Below are 27003 nucleotides of genomic sequence, written 5' to 3'. Positions count from 1 at the left end.
TATTACATATTGGTCAAACAACTAGGATATGTAGCTGGGATATATTGAGGAAGAAGAAGAACATGGAATTAATTTGGAAAGGTGGGTTGTAGTTAGATTGTGAAGGGTTTAAATACAGGAGTTGTGTAATTATGATTTTAATTTCCAATATTTCTAGTATTATTAATAAGAAAAATAACTAACATTTATACTTGAAGATTTATAAAATAATTTATAAAAATATTTCAATGTATTTGATCATCACAGTAATCCTCTTTGTTTTTTATTGTTCCAATTTTACAGGTAAGGAAACTGATTCTGAGAAGTTAATTGCCTTGCTCAGGATAATATGTCTATTATGTATTGTAGCCAGAATTCAAACATAAGTCTTCCTGAGTTAAATTCCAGCATTCTATCTCCTAAATGCCCTTGTGAAAAAGAACTCAAGACAGAGCTCCCAAATCTACTATAATGAAGTAAATAATCAAACCCATTGTAAGGAGGAAATACCAATTTTCATCTGCATTAACCTAATCAAACAGGTGTTTTTTCATCATTTCCCTCCTGTTTCATGTCTCCACTTTTCCATAGCAAATGGAAACTTTTAAAATATGCCCTACATGAATGAAAATAGAAGAATAATTGTGTTGAATAAACCATAAAGAGAACCAAGTTACATACAGGGAGGAAGGAACACTTTCCTTGTCCAAAGTAACACTAGACACTGTATAGTACTCAAATGTTTCTTCATCTTTCAGAACAGTAATAGGCTATCAAATCAGGGTCTGCTTTAAGAGCAACACCAATATGGTAACCTTCATTGTGTGTGTGTGTGTGTGTGTGTGTGTGTGTGTGTGTGTGTGTGTGTGTGTGTGTGTAGGGAGGATGGTGCACCAGACTGCCTAAGGATGGGGCAAACTTTCTAAGTTTAGACACAGCATAATTCAAAGTTATGATGCCAATCAGTAGATGGGTTTTTTCATGAGTGTCCATTGTGCTTCTGTCATCAGATAGCAATACCTATGCACACACACATACACACAAAGGATCAATCTATAGACATTGAATTCTATGTTTATATTTCCAAGATGAGGAATCTGAGTGAGGCCCTAAGAGATCTGCCTTATCTTAGGCCAACTATGTAGTAAGTTGTGAAGCCTCAATTAAAACACTAGTCCTGGGGCAGCTAGGTGGCGCAGTGGATAAAGCACCGGTCCTGGTTTCAGGAGGACCTGAGTTCAAATCTGTTCTCAGACACTTGACACTAGCTGTATGACCCTGGGCAAGTCACTTAACCCCCATTGCCACAACAAAAACAACAAAAACAAACTAGTCCTTCTGAATAAAAATCCAGTGAATATTCTTGACCATACTAAAATTAATTACTTTGGTAGTACATACTAGATAATTATTTGAATGACTATTAGGGAGGAGAGACAATGGTATAACCCGTGTGTGTAACTAAGAGAGGAGAAGATAAAAATGTGCCTATTTGGATATGAAGTCCTATGTTTTTAGAAGAACTAAAAACTAAGCTACTTTGACTGCTACAAGTTTGTCCCTGATAGCTATTAACCCAGAATTATCTGTGCCAATAAGTCATTTAGATGAAATAAAATTTATGAGTAGAGAAAGTTAAAAGAATTGACAGTTTAGAGAAACTAATAGACAAGAATAAGTCCAAAGAAAGGAGAAAGTGAAAATAATTTTATTTGGAAGCCCTAGCTAGCACAAGGATTCAAGGTGAGAGAAAGACAAACTTTGAGGGAAAGGAGACGAGGCTAATGTGATAGGTCAAGACAATTTAGGATGGAGTGAGATGAAAGAAAAGGAATCTCTGGGGGTGGTTTCATATACTTTCTCCGATAGCCTCTTTGATTCCATCATTTTTATTCTGCCTGCTAAGAATCTTAGAAATAAAACCCTTTTCTCTTTTCAACATGCTTTGCATTAACCTTTCCTAATTAAAATGTGAACTTTTGTTTCATTTATATGAGATATTTAAAATGTTATTACCAGAGTGCACAACATCTCCCCCTTTTAAATATTTTGCCAGTAAAATAATTCCTTAAAAATATTTTTATGGAAAGGTCAAGGAGGCTGTAAAACACATTTAGCTGACAACATTTGTAGGCTTTGCCTATGAAAACACACTCAGCACTTTTGAAGTCTGTCTGAATGTTACTTATTTAAAACTTTATCTTGTTCTTTGTAAATGCCACCATTATTTTGCTCTCTGAAGTATGATGACAAACTTTTACTTTCTTTTTCATTTCTTTTTCTTTAAAAAAAAATGTTGAATCAACACTGGTATTCTCTCACTTTAAATGAGGAAAAAACCCCACAGAATATGATCTTCTGTATATTTCTCTAAGAGGTGTTGCTTTAGTACAATTCCTATTTAGCTTAGTACATTTTACCTTTGGGTCACTAGTGAAGGGATGTCATGTGAACTTGTGATGATAATTTTTTATCATCACCAAAATGTCATTGTTCATTTTTGAAGAGGATCAATTACATCACATGGGGATGTCTTGACCATATGTGAATTGGACATTAGTGAGACAGATGTAAATAAAGCCATCAGTGTCACTCTCTCTTCCAGAGTCGTTAAAGTCCAGTGGCAAGACAAAAACCAAGACAACTGAAAATAGTCAGGATTCAGTAAGTGAACTCAAATTCTTTGATGCCTGACCATGCTCTAAGCATTCCACAGAATCTGTTTTAGCCATCAGTGGGGCAATTGAAACAAATTATTTTCAACTGACTTCTGCAAAGGGAAGTTTGGTTGGGTTTGATGGTATAAGGTATCCTCCATCTGATTTAGTCTGTTTGCCAAGACAGTTTTACTGGGATATGGCTGCTGTGCATGCTATAATTTCTTGAGGCCATAGGTGAGTTTGATAATAGGTAGATATCCAAACCAAATGAGTTTAAAAGTTTACTACCAGGGGCAGCTAGGTGGTGCAGTGGATAGAGCACCGGCCCTGGAGTCAGGAGTACCTGAGTTCAAATCCGGCCTCAGACACTTAACACTTACTAGCTGTGTGACCCTGGGCAAGTCACTTAACCCCAATTGCCTCACTTAAAAATTTAAAAAAGGAGTAATGGGGCAAGATTAAAAAAAACGTTTACTACCATTAAATGACAGATGGGAATTGAGAATCAACATGGGAAGCTGACATCAGAATCACACAAACATAATGTGTTGGATTTGGAATGGGAAGACTGAGGCCATCTTTTCAAATATACCCACAGGTATATATACACACACATATATACACATATACATACACACATATGTATATAAATACATCTATGCATATGTGTGCATATTGTCCCTTCTAAAATAGATCACAAAACTGGTTATAGAGTTTTTTGTTTTCTTTTGGTTTGGTTTGGTTTTTTTGTGAGGCAATTGGGGTTAAGTGACTTGTCCAGGGTCACACAGCTAGTAAGTGTCAAGTGTCTGAGGTCGGATTTGAACTCAGGTTCTCCTGAATCCAGGGCCAGTGCTCTATCCACTGCGCCACCTCGCTGCCCCCAGTTATACAGTTTTTATGTTGATATATGTTTGTAGGTAATTGACTACTACCTAGGGCATAATGTTTTGTTTTCTACTTTGTAATAGTATGAATGGTGTGAATTTCTCATTTAAATTAAGTCTAAATTGGTCTTTTTGTAGCTTTCGAACATTTTTTCTAGTTTTTCTCTCTGTAGCCAATGGGAATATATCTAATTTCACTTTTATAAGACATATCTCAAAGAATAGGAGACAGAGATCATATCCTCTCTCATTCTTCTCTTCTTCAAGTATAACATTCTCAGATTCTCTTATGTCCTGGGTTTAAGGACCTTTGTCATCATATAGTTGGTCTCCAGTTTATTGATGTCCTTTTTATAAAATGGCACCCAGAACTGAACAAAATCCTCCAGATGAGGTCAGACCAGGGCATAACATGAAGAGATCATGTCCTTTTTGTCTACAACATTCCTCTCAATGTAGCCTAACATTACATTAAGTTTTGAAGTCAATAACACACCAATGACTTATCTTGAACTAATCCACTAAATTATCAGGATATTTCCAGATAAAATACTCTTCATCTGTACATTGTGCTTGTAAAGTAAATTTTTTGAACCTAATTATGGCTTTATATTTATTCCTATTTTTATTTTACTAGATTCTGTTCAGTGTTCTAGTTTACCAATGCCTTTTTTTGAATACTGACAACATCAATGAGTATGTTCATTGTTCTTTCTAGCTTTGTGTTATCTGAAAATATGATAAGCAGGCTATTTATTCATTCAAACAAACCCTAACAACATTGATAGAAAAGTTAAAAAGAATAGGACAAAGGACAGATCTTAAAGAATTCATTGTAGACCTCTTTCCAAATTGATGGTGAAAATATTAGTAATGACTGCTCTTTGGATCTGGTCATTCATTAAGATTTAAATTTACCTAATCATATGGAATCCTTTTGCATATAAATTAGTATTATCAAGCATGTAACCATAACATTTATAAAAACAACAAATATTATTTTTCCTTAAATTTTTCATTAAAACTAGATTAAGTAAAATATGGTAATCCTCTAGAACAGAATTATTATCAATCTAACATGACCTACACTTTTTGAGACACTGTTGACCCTTAAAACTAAAGTATGTAAGATTTACTTTCTTCTGCCAATGAGCAGACTGAAGAAAGGTTTTGTGAGAGCATAATATGACCATTATTCTTCCTAACTATTTTTGAGGGAAATTTTATTACAATAAACTGTGATAGAAAAAAATGATATGATTTCTTTAAAGAGGCCATGTGGTTATAAATTACTTGGAGTCCACCATCTTGACAAATAAGGATGTCCTTTGGATTAGGGACCATTCTCATACCAATCTTTGCAGATAAAAGTGTGAAGAGGATTAAGTAATTGGTTGATGTTTGGATGAATCTTGGTGTTTATCTCTCTCTCCTGCTCATCTCAATTTGCAGGTGGCTCAGCAGCTGTTCCTGTCATTGGGAACACAATAATGTAGAAATCCAAGCCCAGCTTTTATCCACCTGTGCCACTATCCATTAGATATGCAACTGGAATTTTCTGAGCATACAACACAACATAAAGCATTTGATTTATATTTGGAGATAGGTAAAGGGAAAATGAAAAATAATTTGAGAATCCTAAACATCATGTGACTATTTTCTTCTCAAATATAAAATTCCAATATTTCCCAGATATAATTGGCCATTCATATTTGATAGCCTTTAAAATAATAAACCCATGAGTATCATGTACTACTATATTTACACATATTCATTTTTCCTTCTCCCAACCAAAAACAGCAATGGACCCAGAACTGAACTCATTAATACTGGCCCCATCTTTGTTATTTCAAAGAAGAAAGGCTCTTCTTCCCTGTAATATACCTGAAAACTATTTGAAATTTTTATCTAATTCAGAATAACATCCTCTCCACCTGGTGTGAGAAACTTCTAGGCTCCTAGCCTAATTGCCAAACCCCTTCCACACATGATTCAAGGTGTTGATTATTTCACACATTGCTCTAAATTAGTTTAATGAAATGCATCATTAATATTTTGTAGCCATTTACTATGCCTCTAAAAGCAAGTCAAAGTGAAGAGCCAGGACATTTATCTAGGTAATTTGACAGGGTAGTAATCACATAAAGATAAGAAATGAACAAAATATAGAAATTTGTATAGATTATTCAGACAAGCTATTTAAATGGATCAAATTCTGAGATTTTCTTTTTGTCTGATTTGTACCTGGGTACATGGACATGAATTTTGAAGCATGTATAAAATCTTGAAGATCTAGTCTGTACTTTACTCAACAAAATTTTAATTAGCACATCCATTCATTTAACAAATATTTCTTCAAAGCAAACTATGTGAGAGATGCAATATTATGTTTTGGGGACACAAGGAAAAAATGTGAGAGTCCATAGTCTCTAAGAGATTCCATCTAATTGAAGATGTCACATATCTAGATGAGTATAGTTCAAGAAAAGTAGTGATGGAGGCAATGGAAAGACCCAAATAATATGCACCAGAAAATTTTTGAAGACAGCCAGGTGGTTCAGTAGATATAGAGTGCCAGGTCTGAAGTCATGAAGACTTATCTTCCTGAGTTCAAATCTGGCCTCAGATATTTATGACCCTGGCCATTTACTTAACCTTGTTTGCCTCAGCTACTCATCTGGAAAATGAGTTGAAAACTGAAATGGTAAACCCCTCCAGTATTTTTGCCAAAAAAACACAAAATGTGATCATGAAGAGTCAGAAATGACTCAACAGCAACTGCAATGACAATGATGACAATTTTGAGAAATAAAACAAAACAAAAAATCCTTTCATATGGAATGGTTACTTCATTAAGAACTTTCCATGGCCTATGATTCTGGATCAACTCTACATTCCATTCTAGTAATCAAGGACACATCTCTAGCGTCAGCTTCTCCAAATTCATTCTTTTTTTTATTCTTACCAGATTTATCTTTGCTTTAGACAAGATAAAATACTTATTGTTCTCAATTATATTATGCTTATTATAGGCCTACAATCCTATATGTTAATGGTCATCATACCAACCAAAATGGCTATCATACTCCTTTCTGATAATCTAGCTATTTGAATTTCATCAATGAGTGAATAAATGAATAAATCAACAATCATACTTTAATAACTTATAAATAAAGCAGTCACTGTACTATGATAAGAGGATGGAGATAAGGATAAAATTGGACCTGTAGTTTTATTGACAGAGGGTACTTCCAGGTGAGTAGTCTACTTTCACCAATGCAGTCTGGCACCTTCTCAGCAACTTATATTTTTGAATATTTGACTAGAGAACAGAGAAATTAAGTGTCTTAATCAGGGTCACCTAGACAGCATGTGTCAAAGGCAGAACTTGAAACCAAACACGGAACTAAAACCTCTCTCCTCACTGGACTTCAATGCCTCTCTGGGAATACAAAGGAAGTGAAACAATTTCTACACTCAATGTTCTCAACACCGGGCTTATGCCTACCTCTATTACGTCTTCCAAAATTAGCCTCATTCTACTCTCGCCACTTCTTTGCTTCACAACCTCTTTAATTGTTTCTTATAGACTTGTTTTGTCTCTACATTTTGATAATACTAATATTTTATTATTATGATTAGTAATTTATTGTTTAAGTAGTTTAAGGTTTGCAAAGCATTTCCTGAAGATTATCTCGATTGATACAACTGCATGAGATAGGTAACATCATCCACATTTTAAGAGATGAGGAAACTGGATGAATTAGATTATGTGACTTGCTCAAAATCACACAGCTAACATATATCTGAGAAAGGATAAAGGATTTGACCTTAGAGCTTTATGACTTTCTAAATCCATCTTGCAATCCATTCTATTCAACATATTGGGGACAGAGGCTGTCACTTCTGTCTCATTTTTCATTACTTCTTCACTCATTCAAGAAACGTTTGTTAAGTAGTTCTGAGCAGCTTCAGCTACTGCTGGATAGAGGGAATATGGAGGCAAAAGCACAGAAGTTTCTGCCCCCCAAATCCTGTGTTTCTATTTGTGGAATCAACATATATGCAAATAAGTATATAAAAATAAACATAAAGTTATAGTGAGGTGGGGGCTAGAGACTAGTATGCCAAGACTTTTTGGAAAGGCCTTCTAGAGACAGTAGCACCTGAGTAGAGCTTTGTGGAAAACTACATATTCTAAAAGTCAAAGGTGAGGAGTGAGAACATCCCACTCAGTATATAACTCCAAGACATTATTCAATGAATGATTGCTGAAGAAAGGAGACTAACAAAATGGCCACTGTTTCATTGCTTCTATTGTCATTTTGCTCAACATGAGGATTCTGATTTCCAACCTTGTTTTCATTATCATAACAAGCACTTTGAGCACAAAAACAAAACAAAACATGTCAGGTTTCAATGTTGTTTGTTAACATTGAATAATAAGTGGCTTGGTATTATGTAAAGTTATAATTCTCACAGTACTTCTGATGGCAACATAAACCAGGAATGCAAAGTCCAGACAGCTTGTTTCTTCACCAGAAGAGCAATTTGTCATTTTGGCTCTATAATTCACATTTTCCTTGCTAATGCTTTGAATTTTTCACTTTCTATGATGCCTATTTCAGAGTACCAAGAAAGCACATTTTACATATATTATCTAACAAGGTATGAAAAAAAAAAGACAGGGTTTTGTAAAAAAAAAATGGGGTGTGGGGCTAATCCTGAGATCCAGGAAGTTATGTTTCTTGTTCACCATGTAGAATTACGTGAGCTTAGTTGTGTAGGTATCTTTTATTTTGAAAATCTATCTCAGGGCAGCTAGGTGGTGAAGTGGATAAGATACTGGCCCTGGATTAAGTAGAACCTGAGTTCAAATCTGGTCTCAGACCCTTGACACTTACTAGCCATATAACCCTGGGCAAGTCACTTAACTCTCATTGCCCTGCAAAAAAAAATCTCTCTCTAGAATGCATTTAAACTGCTGAGAGTTTGCTTTGACCCTACTCTTCCAAGGCTTGACATGATGGATTTCTTCCTTAGAGTTCTAGGGTACTCTGAAGAATTTGGAACATTTCTCTTTTCTACTATGTTCAACTCAAACACTTATTAGTTGTGTTCCTATTGTCAGAGGCTAGTTATTCATGCCCCATATCCCCCTAACAAAGTTAGCAAAGAGTAGTTTTATAAAGCATATTTGCTCAACAGATAGAACAAGAACAAATTTTCATTTTCTTCAGTGTATTAAAGGGACATTCCATGCGATACCATGTTGGTACATTAGGACATAGATTTAAAACCCAATTCCTACATATCATTGGTTTCATGAAGTTCATATCTGAAGTGTCATCATTGGAGCTGGAAAGATGACAGACTATAGGAAACAATTCACCAGGACTCTCCCAACATTCGCCTCAAAACAACTTTAAAATAATATCTCAAATAAAATTTTGGAGTTTCATAGTCAACAAAAGGTTGCAGTGAGATGGTTTTTGAGTTCAAGATTGCTTAGGAAATTGTCAGGAGAGGGCCATGATAAATCTCAAGAGCATATTCCTGAAAGCAAAAGTGTTGGGATTACAACAAAAAGCAACCTACCAAGTGAAACTGAGTTATAATCCTTCAGGAAAAATAATGGGCATTTAATGAAATTGGGGGCATTCAAGCATTATTGATGAAAAGTCCAGAGTTGAATAAAAAATTTGACTTTCAGATACAAGACTCAAGAGAATTGTAAAAAAGGTAAGCTTAAAAGAGAAATCACAGGATATCCAATAAGGTTAAACTGTTTTTATTCCCATATGGGGAGATAATACTTATAATTCCTAAGAATTTAGAGAGGGCTCAATTAGTATGAATTTTCTATGACAGGATTATTTCAAAATACAATTAACAGGATAAAAAGATGGTTGAACAGGAGAAAGGGGAAGGGAAAGGAATATAGGGAAAATTATCTCCAATTTTTAAAGAAAGTTGCATAAGGAAGAGTACTTACAGTGGAGGGGGAAATGGGAAGGGTGACAGGCATCGCTCAATCTTAACTGCAGCTTTGAAATTATAAGATGTTTATTGTTGTTGTTGCTGTTGTTGTTTTTTTCAGGGCAATGAGGGTTACATGACTTGCCCAGGGTCACACAGCTAGTAAGCATCAAGTGTTTGAAGGCACATTTGAACTCAGGTCCACCTGAATCCAGGGCTGGTGCTTTATCCACTGTGCTACCTAGCTGCCCCTTTTGTTGTTGTTTTTGTTTTTTAGATGCTTACTTTTTGGAAGGAAAGCTATGATAAATTTTGACAGCCTATTAAACAACAGAGACATCACCTTGCCAGCAAAGATCCCTATAATCAAAGCTATGTTTATTCTAGTAGCAATTTGTGGCTGTGAGAGTTGGACTGTAAGGAAAGCTGAGCCCACAGAATCTATGATTTTAAATTGTGGTACTTGAAAAGACTTCTGAGTGTCCCTTGGATAGCAAGGAAATCAAATCAGTCAATATTCAAATTAATTAATTCAAATTATTCACTGGAAGACTAAATACTGAAGCTGAAGCTTAAAATATTTTGTCCACATGATGAGACGACAAAGACTCATTTTCAAAGACTCTGATATTGGGAAAGATTGACCGCAAAAGGAAAAGGAAATAGCAGAGGATAATATGTATATATAGATAATGTCATGGAAGCAAGGAAAAACCTGGACAAATGTTGGAAGGTAGGACAAGATGGGAGGACCTGATGTGCTCTGACCCATGGGTTCAAAAAGAGTCAGAAATGACCGAATGACTGAATAACAGTATTTTTTTTTAATCCAGTTTTCCTGAGGGAGAAAAGGAATCAAATTTTAAAGATAACAATGAACAGTTTTACACTGAGTGAATCAGGCTCCCTATCAGCATTATTAATCATAATAACTATGAGAATGAAAATTTAAGAAGGTGTTTGAAAACATTGTCAGTTTCTCGAGAAAAGCAGATAGAAATACCCTTCTAGGTATTAATCGATTTGGTTTTGCTGTGAAGTATTAGGACATTTTGCAAGTAGATATGTTCTGCAATTTTGAATATTGACTAAATGTAGTAATGATAGATAACATACATAAGTAGTTGACCATCCTTATTTCAACTTGTATTTATTAATTTCTAAATGAAAATGTGGAAAATTTTGAATCTTTGAATACCATAGGTGACTTAAGAGACTATACTGAACCTCATAAATGGCTACATATAAACATTTTTAAAGCCTATTTCAGAGCCTTTTACATGTGTATATGTGAGTATAGAAACCACCAAAGAATGAAAATACCTTAAGCACTAGAAGTAGGAGTATCACCACAAGAATAAAATGAAGGATGTTACTGGCAAATTGGATTAAATTATTAATTTTTTAAATTAGTCTAACTTGGTTTTAGTAATACTGTAGTCATAGTATACAGAAACATTGTAGAGAAATGAATAGTGCTAGTTTTAGGTCAGAAATGCCTGTATATGACACCTACTGGGAAAATCACTGTGTCTCTCACTACTCAAAGCAACACTAAAAGACTCTAAGTTATTGAGGAGATGTCACCCTGCATTAGAAAAGTCAGCTTCTTTATCTGGGAGTACCTGATATCAATGAAATCACAGCTTTGGCCCCTATCTGAATGTAGAAATACTATATGTTAAGTACTCACACTAGAAAATGCTATGTTCATATCCATATGGATTCCATTCTAATTATTAAAAATCCAAATGACCAAATCCAAAATATTCTTACTGGGATATTCATTGGACATGTTCTTTATACCAATGAAAAGGAATGGCATATTCCAAATATTTAATGTCTATGCCCATTTCATAAGAACAAAGTGAGAATCCCAACAGATAAGAAAAAGGTCTTTGACTATAATTGTGTTTGTGAATATTAGTATAAACTGTCCTCTTTGATAATGGTAGAAATTAAAAATCATTATAAAATGTCAGCTTTTGTTGCATGTCCTTCATTCTTAAAAAGGACTAGTGACATCAGGAAGGTGATATCTTGACTTGTAAGTGAATTCACTTTAGATTTAAGTGAAGCAGGCCTATGCAAAGTCTGCAGCCTCACTCTCTCCTCTAGAGCCATCTGGGTCCAGTGGCAAGATATAGATCAGAATAATTATAAATGACCATGGATGCAGTGGGAAAACTTGGTTTTTTAAAACTAAGATATTTCCCAGGTCTCAGTTTGCTGGAGGAAGTGCCTATTCAGTGATTAAGGCTAGGTAAGAAATGAGGCAAAAAAATCCTAGTTAAAAAAAATAATCTGAGAGAAAGTAGACCCTCAGGGATTCTGGTCAAAACAGCAAAATATGCTATTTACACTCACTCTGAAACATTAGAACCAAAACAATGACCAAGTAAGGCTTGAGCTGGAACCTATTGTTGGCCAATCAGTGAGAGCCAGTGTGATTTGGGTTAAAGACATAGTTAAGTAGTTCCATTTGAATCCCATTGGATTGATCAAAGCCTAGTTTTCTAGAGCAGCCATATGTAAGTATATGATTCCCCATGTGGAGGAAGGAAGAAACGAAAGAATGAATCAAGGAAGGAAGGAAAGAGGGAGGGAAGAACCTAAGTAATACATATTGCTGAAAAGTAGTATGGAGTAGTGGAGAGACAATTGACCTCAAAACCACAAGAATTTGGAATCAATCAAATCCTACCTACAACCCACCTTTGGTGGTGTGACTCTAGACAAGTCACTCATAGCTCACTGGCCTAGGCTCTAAGGCAGGGTTCCTCAAACTTTTATGTGGCATAGATTTCTTTGACAGTCTAGTGAAGTAATGAAAACCTTTCTAAGAATGTCTTTTTTTTTAAATCATAAAATAAAAAGATAGCATTACAAAGGAATCCAATTATACTGAAATACAATTAGGAAAACCTAGTTTTCAAAGGTCACATACCCTAGAATCAAAACCTCTGTTCTCAGAATTAAAGTTTCAGAGGATCTGCACAGGTAAAGAGAATTCCCTAACCAGGAAATGCCCTATCCCACTGATATCACAGATATAGTCCCTATCTCTATGTAATATCAGTAACTGCTCTTAGTTAACTAAGTTAAGATTGTGCTAAATTACTAAATAGTAGAGAAAACCTAGGCAGCTAGGTGGTGCAGTGGAGAGAGCAGTGGGCTTGGAATTAGGAAGACTCATCTTTAGGACTTTAAATTCAACATCAGACAAATTTTAAGAGTTCTTATGATGATGCTTCATGAGTTTACCACCCTAATAATGGCTATAATTTGGGTAAAAACAGCTTTGTCATCTAGAGTCCTAACCATTAGTCATAGGGAAATTTTAAAATGTCTTAATTTTCTTCTAATTCTAATGACTTCATCCCTAGTCACAAATATATATCCCTGGTTTGATGATTGACAAAAGGAAACTATCCCCCAGGAGATTTTTATCTTTACTTCTGTATAGTTTTCTCCTCAGTCATGCTCAATCTTGTCCAATCAATCTCATCAGACTTTGGAGGTGGGGGCGGTGTTGTTAGTGTTTGCAAATGGAATGACGCACTGAAGTATATTATGGGGATATGGCAGAGATGCTTAATGTTTCTAAGAACAAGCATCTGCATGATATCTAAAAACATTTGGGAAACTGTGTAGCATTGCAATTCCATATATAGCTATAGATATGTATGTAATTTTACATATATTCACACATATATGTGTCAGTGAAACAAAATATATGTATAGATACATGTATAAATACATATATATTTCACTGCTTTCCAGACACTATTTCCAAAAGTGTTTGAATTCATTTTAATTAGCAGTGGACTACTATTATTGATGTTGTTGTAATGGAAGGTTATGTTAAAAGTGGATCTTGGGAGCAGCTAGGTAGTACAATGAATAAAGCACTGACCCTAGATTCAGGAGGACCTGAGTTCAAATCCAACCTTAGACTCTTGACACTTAGTAGCTATGTTACCCTGGACAAGTCACTTAAGCCTCATTACCCTGCCCCCCCCCCAAAAAGGAGATCTTTGATTTAGGGAGAATGAAAAAAATACAACTATATCTTTAGTATATCATTCTATGATACTGTAAATATCAATTATTTTTACATATTACTGTATAAGTTCTAGACATGGAAGTGTGCTAAACTACAAAGAACATTGCATATCTAGTCAAAGCATTTGAATGGGTTTGGGGGGCAACTTTGCCACTTAATAGCCATTTGATATTGAGTAAGTGGCTTAAATTCCCCAGGCTAAAGTTGCTTCATCAGTAAAATGAAGTCACATTAAAGACACACTAAGGTGACTTTCTTTCATCTCTAAAACTGAGCGTTCATTATGTATCAGTTTTAAAACACTGTGCTGGGCCTTTGGAAATATGGAAATTTTTAAATTATAATTATGGACATGTATATATCATTTTAATCTTTATAAAACAAGCTACATATATCATCTTATTGACCTTTGGAATGAACCTGTGCATTAAGTAAAATGAACATTATAATCATAATTTGACATGCACAGAAACTAAGGTTCTGTCTTGCCCAGAGTCACACAGCTTTTAAGTGTCAGGGGTAGGATTTGAATCCAGTTTGCTCCTGATTCCCAAGTATGAGCTGTTTCCTTTACAAGAGCCTGGATTATTTATATGATAAAATAAGTTTCAGGCTCTATACTCAGGGAGATTGTGGCCTAGTAGGAGAGTTAGTCACAGAATCAAATGGTGGTAATACATAATACTTTGATATTTTGATGAATTTATGGTATCATTGTTGCAGACACTCCTTGAAAATGTATAGATGCTGGGGCGGCTTGGTGGCGCAGTGGATAAAAGCACCGGCCCTGGATTCAGGAGTACCTGAGTTCAAATCAGGCCTTAGACACTTAACACTTACTAGCTGTGTGACCCTGGGCAAGTCACTTAACCCCATTGCCCCGCAAAAAAAAAAAAATGTATAGATGTCATCCCATCCATGCTTCTTCACCCTTGGTGACTTTTTTAAAAGTCTTCCAATAAAATTTCCAAAAGGAGTTTCATTATATGTTCTATGGACCTTCTATATTTCATAATAAAAGGCAGCTCTAAGGACAATATACCTTGAATCAGTAAGACTTGAATTCAAATTCTTCCTCTGACACTTGCTTTGTGACCCTGGGGAAGTCACTAAACTGCTTACTGTCTCATTTTCATCATCTATAAAAGGTGATAAGAATGGTATCTCCCCAAAGAATTTTTGTGAGCATCAAATTATAAAAAAGATTTGTTTTTTTGGTTTTTTTGAAAACTTAAAACACTATACACATGCTATCAATTATCATCATGATCATGATCATGATCATTGTTATATTCTTGTTATCACTTCTGTGCAATTCTTCTTTGATAATACATTCTAGCTTGTGTGGGGACCAATCTTTAATTGGGGAGAGTTAGCTAAGCGGCTCACCACAATATTGGGGCAAGGAAGGAGACGGACAGCCTCCCTCAAAACAGAACAGGATTTATTTTAACAAGAAGGAACTTTAAAAAAACACAAACAGGATCAGTAGGATCAAGGGAAAGGAAATAAAATGGGGAAAGGGAAATTATACAATCTGAAAAAATATGACCACCCAGGAATCAGCTGCGAATCCACAGCAGAGCTCCTGTCGCTTTCCAGCTTCCAGCTAGAATGGCAAATACTCCTCCCCAATCCCAGAAAACCCCACACAGCCCCCAGGAAATTGGATGGCCACTCTGACTGTCACATGACTGCCCTCACTAGGCTTCCAATCATAATTTTGCCAGGCCCATGTAGGCATTGGCGAGTGGTGATGACATGAGGTGCCAGCACCATGGCAACGGCTACAACCAGTGGGTGGAGCACCTTGCAGTTTGTGGAGCCCCAGGCCAGTGTGCTCTAAGGCATAAAACCCCCAAATAACAATTAATTCTTTACATTTGACCATGCCTACCATGCATGTTTCAGGTAACCCACAACTTGACCTCCTTATTGAATGTATTATTCAATGACCAGAAGCTATCTAACATCACTTGAATTATTCAGAGCATAACATACTTCACTATTTTGTATTGCATGCCAGACTGTTATATACATGATTACCAGATAGATAATTTGAAGGTATAAAACATAATGAGAATTATTTTCAGAAGTCAAATGTGCCTTCTCAATCATAATTGTAGTTCTTTTTAGATTTAAGCCTTTTGCAATATATACAATGTTATTTAGAGACTGAGTACAGACTAACTGGTTGGCATAGAAGTTGTATGCCATGTCCGGATAAGTAATATCTGCTGTTTTTGTATTTCTTATAACTACTTGCTCTGTTTTTCCTTCTTTGATATCTATTGGGGCTTAGTACTGACACCCAGCAAGGCATTCTGTTGGTGACATAAGCTTTAGTCATTCACAGATTCTAGGTGTTGCATCAAAGGATTAAATCCCAAATGTGAGGTAGAACTCTAAGGCTTTAATTCCTAAACTGGCAGTCACCCTTGTGTTGCTGCCATGTGTTGCTGCTTCAGTCAAATTCCAAGTCTTTGGGTGTGGCTTCCAGCTCGGTGCTATCTGCTCATTTTCTGTAAGGCAGATTCTTTCCTGAATATCAGTCACTTTGCCTGTGGAATGTTTTTCATTTTTCGGATCGAAGTAAATGCAAGCAGAAAATGAAATGCCAACATATCTTTTTGGAACATTAGTATCTTCCTTTTGTACTGCCCTTTCCCAACCTAATTAACTCAGTGTATGACAGGGCCTTGTTTTTGGAATCGATGCTTCTTAACTAGAGGAAGGACTATGGGGGAAGCAAAACATTTAGAAAGCTCTCTAGTACAAAGACAAAGGGAGAAATGTCCAAAGTTGTTTGTTTTTTTTTTTTAAGAGATCATCTTTGTAAATCTCTTTCAATACCCTTTTACCCATGCCGCTTTCAGTTTTCTAATGCCCCCCGCTGAGCATCTCTTGGCAGGAAATGTGCCCATCTTGCAGAGGTTTACATGAATAATTCATGTATGTGTCATACTGCCTCTCCAAAGACTAGATTTCTGCTTTGGAGAAAGTGCTTAATAAGATTCTTCTAAACAATCCAAAATAGAGCATTCAGTTCTAGGGGCCCAACCTTGGAGGAAAAAAAAAAAGAAAAAAGAGGCTCTCATGTAATCAAATTCCAAACTCACTTTAGGTTATTCTACCCAGATTTGTCTGGGCAGTAACCCAATAAAAAAAGATTAGGATTTAAATGGAACTCAAGTTTTTCATCAAAAAGAAATCTTAATTCCAGATTGTAGAGCTAATTTCTTGTTGCCAGTTCTTTGAATTTTAGTTCAACTTGAGAGAAAATGAAAGGGTCTGTGGATAGGTAGGTGCCTAAAGTATATGATAAACAGGTTGTGTATATCATACCCCTCTCTGTGCCTACCTCCTTTCAGCATAACCTATGTTCTTCTTTCTATAACAATTACAGTTTTGCTAGTTACCACTGTCATGCTATAGGATCCCACACTTAGCTGTTTTAAAGTCTTGAACTTTTGATTTACAGACTTCCACTTGTATATCCTTTTGCCTTGATAGTGCCATCAGCTTCCTCCTTCTCATTATCTAGGTTTCCAATATCTTTCTTCATGCAATAAATAAATAAATAAACATAATGCATTAATGAAAATTTATACCCATTCTCAAAAAACATCCAAAACTCAGTCAAAATAAAACTTTAGTGCTAGAAAAATGAGAAATATGAGAATTATAGTGATGCATGGAAAGACTTACATGAACAGATAAAAAGGAAAATAAGTAGAGTCAAGGAAATAGTGTACAAATGACTACAGTCAAAATGGAAAGAATAATAATCATAAACCAATCAAAATTGAGTTACGGTTACAGAGAACACACTTGGCACTAAAGAACATCCATGGCAAAATACCTCCTTGCCCCACTCCACACACTCTTTTGCTGTGGTGTCAGGTAGAGGGGCATACACAAATGTGGAACATTGTGTGAATTATTGGATTTTTTTTTAATGTACTGACTGGTTTTACTCAATTTTCCCCCACCTTCCTTTTGTCGCTTAACAATATATTTGTGATATGGAATGGCTTTCTGGGAGGAGGGAAAGGGAAAAGAAACTTAGGTGATATTAAACCAAAAAAATGAATTAAATTAACTTTTAAAAAGTTTTACTAGGATTTCGCTTAATGTGTTATATTTCATCTTTCCTATTATGATGATATCATTAGCAATGACAGATATTTATATAACATTCTGGAGTTGTTTTTAATATATTTTTATATATTTCATTAAATATTTCAGAATTACAAGTTAAAAATTACCATTCATTTTTAAAAATTTGATTTTCAAACTCTCTCTTTGTCTCTAGGTGATCTCTATTTGTTTAGAAGGTAAGAAATTTTATATCAATTATGTAAGTGATTCTCCAATTGAAAAATGGTCAAAGGATATGAATAAGCAGCTTTCAGATGAAGAAATCAAAGCTATTACCATATGAAAAAATGCTCTAAATCACTATTGATTAGAGAAATGCAAATTAAAACAACTATTAGGTACCACCTCACACCTATCAGATTGACTAATATGACAAAAAAGGAAAATAATAAACGTTGGAGAAGCTGTGGAAAAATTGGAACACTAATACATTGTTGTTGGAGTTGTGAAATAATCCAACCATTCTGGAGAGCAATTTGGAATTATGCCCAAAGGGCTTTAAAACTGTACATACTCTTTGACCTTGCAATACCATTATTAGGTCTTTATCCCAAAGATATCATAAAAAAGGGTCAAGGACCCACATGTACAAAATTATTTATAGCTGCTCTTTTTGTGGTGGCAAAAAATTTGAAATTGAGGAGATACCCATCATTTGGGGAACAGCTAAATAAATTGTGGTATATGATTGTAATGGAATACTATTGTGCTGTAAGAAATGATGAGCAGGTGGATTTCAGAGAAACCTGGAAGGATTTACATGAACTGGTGCTGAGTGAGATGAGCAGAACCAGGAGAAAATTGTACACAGTATCAACAACATTGTGTGATGATTAATTTTGATAAACTCAACTCTTCTCAGCAATACAATGGTCCAAGATAATTCCAAATGACTCATGATGGAAAATGCTCTCCATATCCAGAAAAAAGGAATTGTGGAATCGAGATGCAGATTGAACCATACTGTTTCTACTTTTGTTTTTGTTTTCTTTTTTGACCTCTTTCCATTTAGTTCCGATTCTTCTTTCACAACATGACTAATGTAGAAATATGTTTAATATGATTGTACATTTATAACCTATACCAGATTGCTTGCTATCTTGTGGAGGGAAGGGATGGAGGAAGAAAAATTTGGAACTAGAATTCTTATAAAAAAAATTTGAGTACTCTCTTTATATGTAACTAGAAAAAAATAAAAATACTTTTATGATTAATCTTTTTATGATAAAAATTTTAAATACAAAAAATAAATGCAAAATAAAATTATGTATGTGAAATTATGGAAATGTATTTTCATATTAGGCAAATAATATATTTTTTAAACTATGCTTTGACCCTATTCAGAATTCATTGGTCCTCTCTCTGGAGGTGAATAGCATTTTTTTTTATCATGGGTCCTTTGGAATTGTCTTAAATTCCTACCTTGAAGAGAGTAGCTAAGTCTTTCACAGTTGACCATTTTTATAATATTGCTATTACTTTGTACAATGGTCTCCTGGTTCTGACAATTTCATTTTGTATAAGTTCATATAAATCTTTTCAGGTTTTTCTGAAACCATACTATTTGTCCTTTTTTATAGCACAATAGTATTCCATGATAATAATATACCACAACTTTTTCAGACATTCTGCAATTGATAGACATCTCCTTGCTTTCCAATTATTTGCCACAATAAAATGAGTTGTTATGAATTTGGGGGGGGGAAATTAAATCCTTTCCCTTTTCTTTGATTCCTTTGTGAGACAAAGCTAGTAATTATTTTTTGTATTTCTTTTTTGTAACTGCCTTTGGGTACCCTTTGACAATTTATCAACTGCAGAAGGGCTCTTCTTTCCATAAAATTGGCTCAATTCTGTATCCTTTTGAGAAATGAGGCCTTTGTCAGAGAATATTTCTGCAATATTTTTTGTTTGCTGTTTTCCTTCTCATTATGGCTGCATTTGTTTTGCTTGTATTAAAGGTTTTTTAATTCATGTAAGCAAAATCATCCATTTTATCTCCCATAATCCTCTCTATCTCTGCTTTGGTCATAAACTTTTCCCTTATCTATAGATTGATGAGCACGTTTTGTCAGGGTCCCCAAATTTACTCATGATATCACCCTTTAGGTCTAAATCATTTGTCCCTTTTGACATTATCTTGGTATATAGTCTGAGATGTTGGTCTATGCCTAGGTTTTGAGAAAATGCTTTACACTTTTCCCTGAAATTGAGATCTTGTCTGAAAATCTTAGATCTTTGGTTTTATCAAATATTAGATTAGTGTGGTCATTTACTACTGTGTATTATGTACCTAATCTATTCAATCAATCTATCATTCTGTTTCTTAGTATCAATTTGGATGATTTTCACTTTGTACTATAGTTTGAAATCTGGAAAAGTTAGGCTACCTTCATTCACGTATTTTTTTTTTCAATGCTTCCATTGATGATCTTAATCTTTAGTTCTTCCAGCTGAATTGTGTTGTTATTTTTTTCTAGCTCTCTAAAATAATACTTTGTTAGCTTGATTTGTATGGCACTGAATGTTTAAATTACTTTTGATAGAATTATCATTTTATATTATACTGGCTTGCCAAGCACATTAGCAATGGCTTTTTCTCCAGTTGTTTATAGGTATCTTTATTTGTATAAAAAGTATGTTGGGATTGTGTTCACATATTCTCTCAGTTTGCCTTGGCAAGTGTACTCCCAAGTATTTTATATTATCTACAGTTATTTTAAAGGAAATATCTCTTTCTATTTCTTCTTGGGTATTTTTGCTGTGTATTTTTGGTGAATGTAGAAATGCTGATGATTTGTGTGGATTTATTTTATATACTACAACATTTCTGTAGTTAATTGGTTCAACCACTTGGGGTTTTTTTTGGTTGATTCTATGAGGTTCTCTACATATACTATCATATCATCTTCAAAAATTATCTTTTTATCATTGATTCTCTTTACACCTTCAATTTTTTCTTGTCTTATCCCTCTAAATAAAATTTCTAGTACAATATTGAATAATGCTGGTGACAATTGGCATCCTTTCTTCACACCTGACCTTATTGGGAAGGCTGAAAATTTTTTGTCCATTTAGAGAAGATACTTTTTCTTGGTTTTAGATAGGTAGCACTTTTTTTTTTGATGAGGCAGTTGGGGTTAAGTGACTTGCCCAGGGTCACACAAGTAGTAAGTGTTAAGTGTCTGAGACAGGATTTGAACTCAGGTCCTCCTGACTCAGGGTCTGGTGCTCTATCTACTGCGCCACCTAGATGCCCCGATAGGTAGCACTTTTTAAGAACGGCTATTATGCTTTCTACTTTCTTAAAAAAATAATATGGCTATTGCATTTTTCTTCTTTTTGTAAATAGTATTTTTCCAATTATATGTAAAGAGTTTCCTACATTCATTTTTCATAAGATTTTGAGTTTCAAATTTTTCTCCCTTTGCTCCTCCCATCTCCCATCCCCAAGATGACAATCAATCTGATAGTTGTTATACATGTGTGATCATGTAAACATATTTCTACATTTGTCATCTTCTGAAAGAAGAAATAGAACAAAAGGAAAAATCCCATAAAACAAAAACAACCCAGTGAAAATAGTATGTCTCAATCTGCATTCAGATTCTATGGTTCTTTCTCAGCATGTGGGTAATATTTTCCATCATGAGTCTTTTGGATCATTGTCCTGCTGAAAAGAGTTAAGTCTATCATAGTTGCTCCATTGAACAATGTTGCTGTTACTAAGTACAATGTTTCCTTGTTCTGCTCACTTCATTCAACATTAGTTCATGTAAGTCTTTCCAGGATTTTCTGAAATCTGCCTGCTCAGTGTTTCTTATAACACAATAATATTCCATTGCATTAATATACCACAAGTTGTCCAGCCATTCCGCATTTGATGGGCATTCCTCCAACTATAAATTCTTTGCCACCACAAAAAGAGCTGCATTTGTATGCTCTTTCCCTTTTCTTTGGGATACAGACCTAGTAGTTGTATCACTGGGTCAAAGTATATGCTCTCTAGAATCTATTGATTTATGGAATAATTTTAAATTTCTTCATTATTCTCATTGCCTTTCTCTGGATATATTCCAACTGATCCATATCCTTCCTAAAAACTAGCACCCAGAACTAAATGTAATATTCTAGATCCAGACTGATTATTGCAGAATTTGGAGGTATTGTAACTTCCTCCTTTGGGATGTTATGTTCCTAATAGAATTTTCTAATCATCTAAGATTATATTAACTTTCCTTTCTATAATTATATTATGTTTTGGTTTTAATACTTTAATTTGATGTGCACAAACATATTTATAAGAAATTGAATAGGGATAAATGCAGTTATTTTTGAGCAAAAGTAGAGTTGATACATTTACAAAATTGGGGTGACATAAATAGACAAAAAATTTTGTTAAAAAAGTGTTGGGGTAGCTAGGTGGCACAGTGGATAAAGTACCTGCCCTGGATTCAGGAGGACCTGAGTTCAAATCTGATCTCAGACACTTGATGCTTATTAGCTGTGTGACCCTGGGCAAGTCACTTAACCCTAATTGCCACACACATATCCCAAAAAAGATGTGGTAGTAGTGGGGGTCTACATAGTTTAAGTTTTGAAAAACAGATAAGAACCATCATCAAATTACATGGGAAAGATCATTAGATGTGAAATCAGGAGAGTGACCTGGTTTCATATCCAACTTCTAACATGTACTGTTTGTCCATTGCTAAGTCATTGAACATTTGAGTTTCAGTGCTTTAAATTATAAAATGAGGATGATAAAACCTTCCTCACAGATAGGGAGAAGGGAAATTACAATAGGCAGTCACATGGTCATATCCCTGATCATCAATTTAAGAATCTTCTGGAAGTAATTTCTCTATATAATTTCCCTTTATCAACATTTCTGCTTCCAATGTCTCTGTTCCATCTGAAATAGAATTTACTTAAACCTTCTACTTGGTAATTACAATTCATCAATTCTCAAAAGGAATCCAACCTAACAATATCAAACTGCTGGTAAATTAGAAAAAATAAGCATCTAATCTGAGGACAATGCATGTTCCTGTGTCTTCCCTGGGTCACACCGCTCAATGTTGCTTGGAAAATTAAAACAATCACAATTCCTATAGCTAGGCATATGCAAGATGATTTGAAGGTAATTCCTTTTTTATTTTCCTTCTCAAGAGGGCAAGACTTTTTCCCATATGAAATTAAAAGTTGTGGGATTTGTACTGACCTTAAAAATGATAGGCAAAAAAGCAGTGGGTCATGCTTATAGCTTAAAAGCTTTCTCCGTGTGTTTCATACATTTCAAATTGAATTGATGAATTGGGAAATCTCAGTCATAATCCAGGTACCATAGGCAAATACTGCTAGTCTCCCAAAGACCACTGTTCCCTTATATTGAAATGTTCTAACCTGAGTTATTATTATTTCATGTGTCTTTTTAACCTTTAAAAATAATGAACATTTATATCTGCTTCCCATTTTTCTTTGTCCCCAAACAGTGGAATAAGAAAGAAAAACAAACCCTTGAAACAAATAGACCTAGATCTCATATTTACCTCTTTTAAAAATGTATGTCTCTGGACAGCTAGGTGATACAGTGGATAAAGCACCAGCCCTGGATTCAAGTAGACCTAAGTTCAAATCTGGACACAGATACTTGGCACTTACTAGATGTGTGACCCTGGGCAAGTCATTTAACCCTCATTGTCCAGCAAAAAATAAACAAGTAAATAAAATGTATGCCTCATTCTTTTTCCAGGTTCCAATACCTTTCTGTTAGGAGGTAACAGCATGTTTTCTCATTGGTCTTCTGTAATCATGATTGATCATTTTGTTCATGAGAATGTTTAATGTTTTTAAAGTTGATTTTCAGATTACTCTTTTTACTCTCTAGACATACTCTACCATGCTACAGAAGCCTCCTAATTGTAGAAGTTCACCCCATCTCTGACCTTCTCACATTGTTAATACATTATACCACTCAAGGCCCTTCCTCTGTTGGGTCAGTTTCTCTCCAAATTTACATTTTAATAAAAATTCCCAGTCAAGTCCTGTCTTAATTTTTTCTCCAGTCTCCACTCAAGACTTCTCCACTATGTGATCATTCATGTACCTTCTTACTCCCCCAGTCCTAACTTCCCTTCCTTTGATAGAAAGTAAGCACCTTGATTTCAGAAACTTTCTGCTTGTATTTGTATTCACAGTAGTTAGCATAGTACTGGGTACATAATAAGAATTAATTTGACTTGATTAGATTGTTTTTACAGTGTGGTTGGTTTTTTTTTTAAATGATTCTCCTTTTTTCTGCTTAATTTACAATGCATCGATTCATACAAATCTTTCCAGTTTTCTCTGAATACCTCCTATCACTTGTTAGGGCTCTATAGTATTCCATCATGTTCATATACTATAATTAGTTAAGCCATGACACAGTTGATCAACAGCCCTTTAGTTTCCAATTCTACATCACTATACAAAGCATGTTTTAACTATTTTTTTTCAATATATGGCTGTTGGCCTTAAATATCCATATAGTTTCCTTCAACTATTCTATTTTACATAGGAGAAACAATACTCAGACAGTTTTTTGTAATGGTCAATGCTATTTACCCTCCCCCCCCAGTTACATTTGGGAAATATTTCTAAGAATAAAAGTGTGGGGAATTATTTCATAGTTGTATCCATTTTTGAACCTGAAGGCAAGCTCTAAACAGGGGTAAATTAAAGAAAGTTTTATCTATCATTGTATTTTTTTTCCTTAAAGACATTGCTACAGTTTTTTTCCCCTTTAGCTTATTTTAGGATGCTCAGTTTCCAGTTAATCTCTGAATATTAATCTTTGTCTAGTAGAAAAAAAAATATTTAACTCTTTATTTGATTTGTGCTAGACATGATTTTTTGAGGGGTCTTGAGGGGTGTACCCATTACCTCCTCTCAAGAAAACTGTGTATAGTTGTCTGCATTCCTATTTGTGGTATGAAATTTAGATTATGGTTAAGCAATGTGGCTTAAGCTTTTTTTTTTTTTAATGTGCATGTCAATCCATTTTCTGTCAGACAGAGAAATAGTTTATGATTTTCTGCTGAGTATTCCCTTAAGGGGTTCTATCCTGGAGATTTTTATAATAGGGAATATTATGGATTTTGACTTCCTTGTCAGGATTCCCATATCTTTGGTAAACAGCCTTCTAATTTACATACAGCCTCTAATGTAGGATACCTGTTCCCCCAAAATAAAATCCGTCTGTCCTTAAAAAATTTCACCTGGTTAGAATCTCTTCTGTGCACATGCTTCTGTACTTAAACTAATAAGGAAGAAAACCCTGGTCCCAAAGAGCTTGATATTTTTTTGGCCTGCTATTTGACTTTATTATAGCTTTAGATGAACATAACTTGAAATGGGCTCATACCAGACCAATGCCTCATCTGATTCTATACATTTGCTACTAGTCTACATGGATTCATGTTGCTTTGAAAGTTAGACTAAAAATAAAAGCTTCCAACTTTTCTAAGCTGAATTAAATATATCAGTGGGGGTGGGGAGGAGAGAAGTTATGTCATTAGTTTGACTCAAGGCCCATTTGGCACTTAGAGACCAAAAGCAGTGTTCATGATTCATATGGAAAACTAATCTCATTTTGAAATATTATTTACTTCTATGTTCATTGCCATTCCCACTTATAGAAGAGGAGAAGTGAGGTTCTATTTGTGGAGGAGACTTTCAGAGAAAATGTGACTTTTGAATATACCTAATTTTGTATATAATAATTTTAATTAATGTAGTACTTTAAAGATTGCAAAGTATGTTCTTTACAGAAACTTTAAGAGGTAGTGAGTAAAGTATTATCCTCTTTCTAAATGAGGAAAGTGGGGCACAGAACAAACAATTTGCAAAGGTCACACAATTAGAGCATAACAGAGGCAAATTATGGCTATGGGCTGACTCTGGGTCTCATATGGTCTTGCAAATCTTGTTTTTCCTTGAGTAATTCTCAAACATTTCTGTTCTCTGTGCTCTTATGGCTATCACCATAGTTCAAACCCTCAACACCTCTAGACTAGTCTCTTGTTTAATAATCTAATGAATAAGCCACCTGTCTCATCTTTCCCTTCCCCAATCTCTCCTCTCCCCAGTTGTAAAAACATTTTGTCTTAACATACAGGATTGGCAAAGTCACTCACTTTCTCTTTAAATTCTTATGTTTTCCTTTTGCCAAAAGGAACATAAAATAAACTCCTTTATTTGAGTTTTAAATCCCTTAACAATTTGTCACCAACTGAATTTTTGTTTGCCTTAGTTATCTAATCTTTAAAAGGGGGCTAATAATTTTTTTTTATGTATAAGGTATTTTATTTTTTCCGTTACATGTAAAGATAGTTCTCAACTTTTGTTTATACAAGCTTTACAATTTCAGATTTTTCTCCCTCCCTCCCCTCCCTCCACCCCTCCCCTAGACAGCAGGTAATCTGATATAGGTTATATCTATATATCTCTATACATATACATATATATATACACACATATATATACACATAATAACATTAATCCTATTTCTACATTAATCCTGTTACATCAGAGCAGTGATGCAAAACCTCAAAATAGAAAAAAAAAAAACAACAGCACCCAAAACAAAAGAAATAATATGGTTCAATCAGCATCTATACTCCACAGTTCTTTCTTTTTTTTTTTTTTCTTGGATTTGGAGATCCTCTTCTAGCATGAGTTCCCTGGAACTCTTCTGTACCATTGCATTGGTGAGAAGAATATAGTCCATCACAGTAGGTCAACACTCAATGTTGATGATACTGTGTACAATGTTCTTCTGGTTCTGCTCATCTCACTCATCATCAGCTCACATAAGACCCTCCAGGTTTCTCTGAACTCTTCCTGCTCATCATTTCTTACAGCACAATAGTATTCCATTGTATTCATATACCACAACTTGTCCAGCCATTCCCCAATTGATGGGCACCCCCTCAACTTCCAATTCCTTGCTACCACGTAAAGAGCAGCTATAAATATTTTTGTACATGTGGGTCCCTTTCCCCCTTCCATGATTTCTTTGGGCAAAAGACCTAAAAGTGGAATTGCTGGGTCAAAGGGTATGCACAGCTTTATCGCCCTTTGGGCATAATTCCAAATTGCTCTCCAGAATGGTTGGATCAGCTCACAGCTCCACCAACAATGCATTAGTGTTCCAATTTTCCCACAGCCTCTCCAACATTTATTATCTTCAAAAGGGGGCTAATAATAGAACCTGCGTTCCATGGTTTTT

This window comes from Dromiciops gliroides, chromosome 1, assembly GCF_019393635.1.
Source record: "Dromiciops gliroides isolate mDroGli1 chromosome 1, mDroGli1.pri, whole genome shotgun sequence".
Classification (NCBI taxonomy): domain Eukaryota; kingdom Metazoa; phylum Chordata; class Mammalia; order Microbiotheria; family Microbiotheriidae; genus Dromiciops; species Dromiciops gliroides.
The sequence above is the reverse complement of the archived record's forward strand: the minus strand, read 5'-3'. Positions refer to the sequence as shown.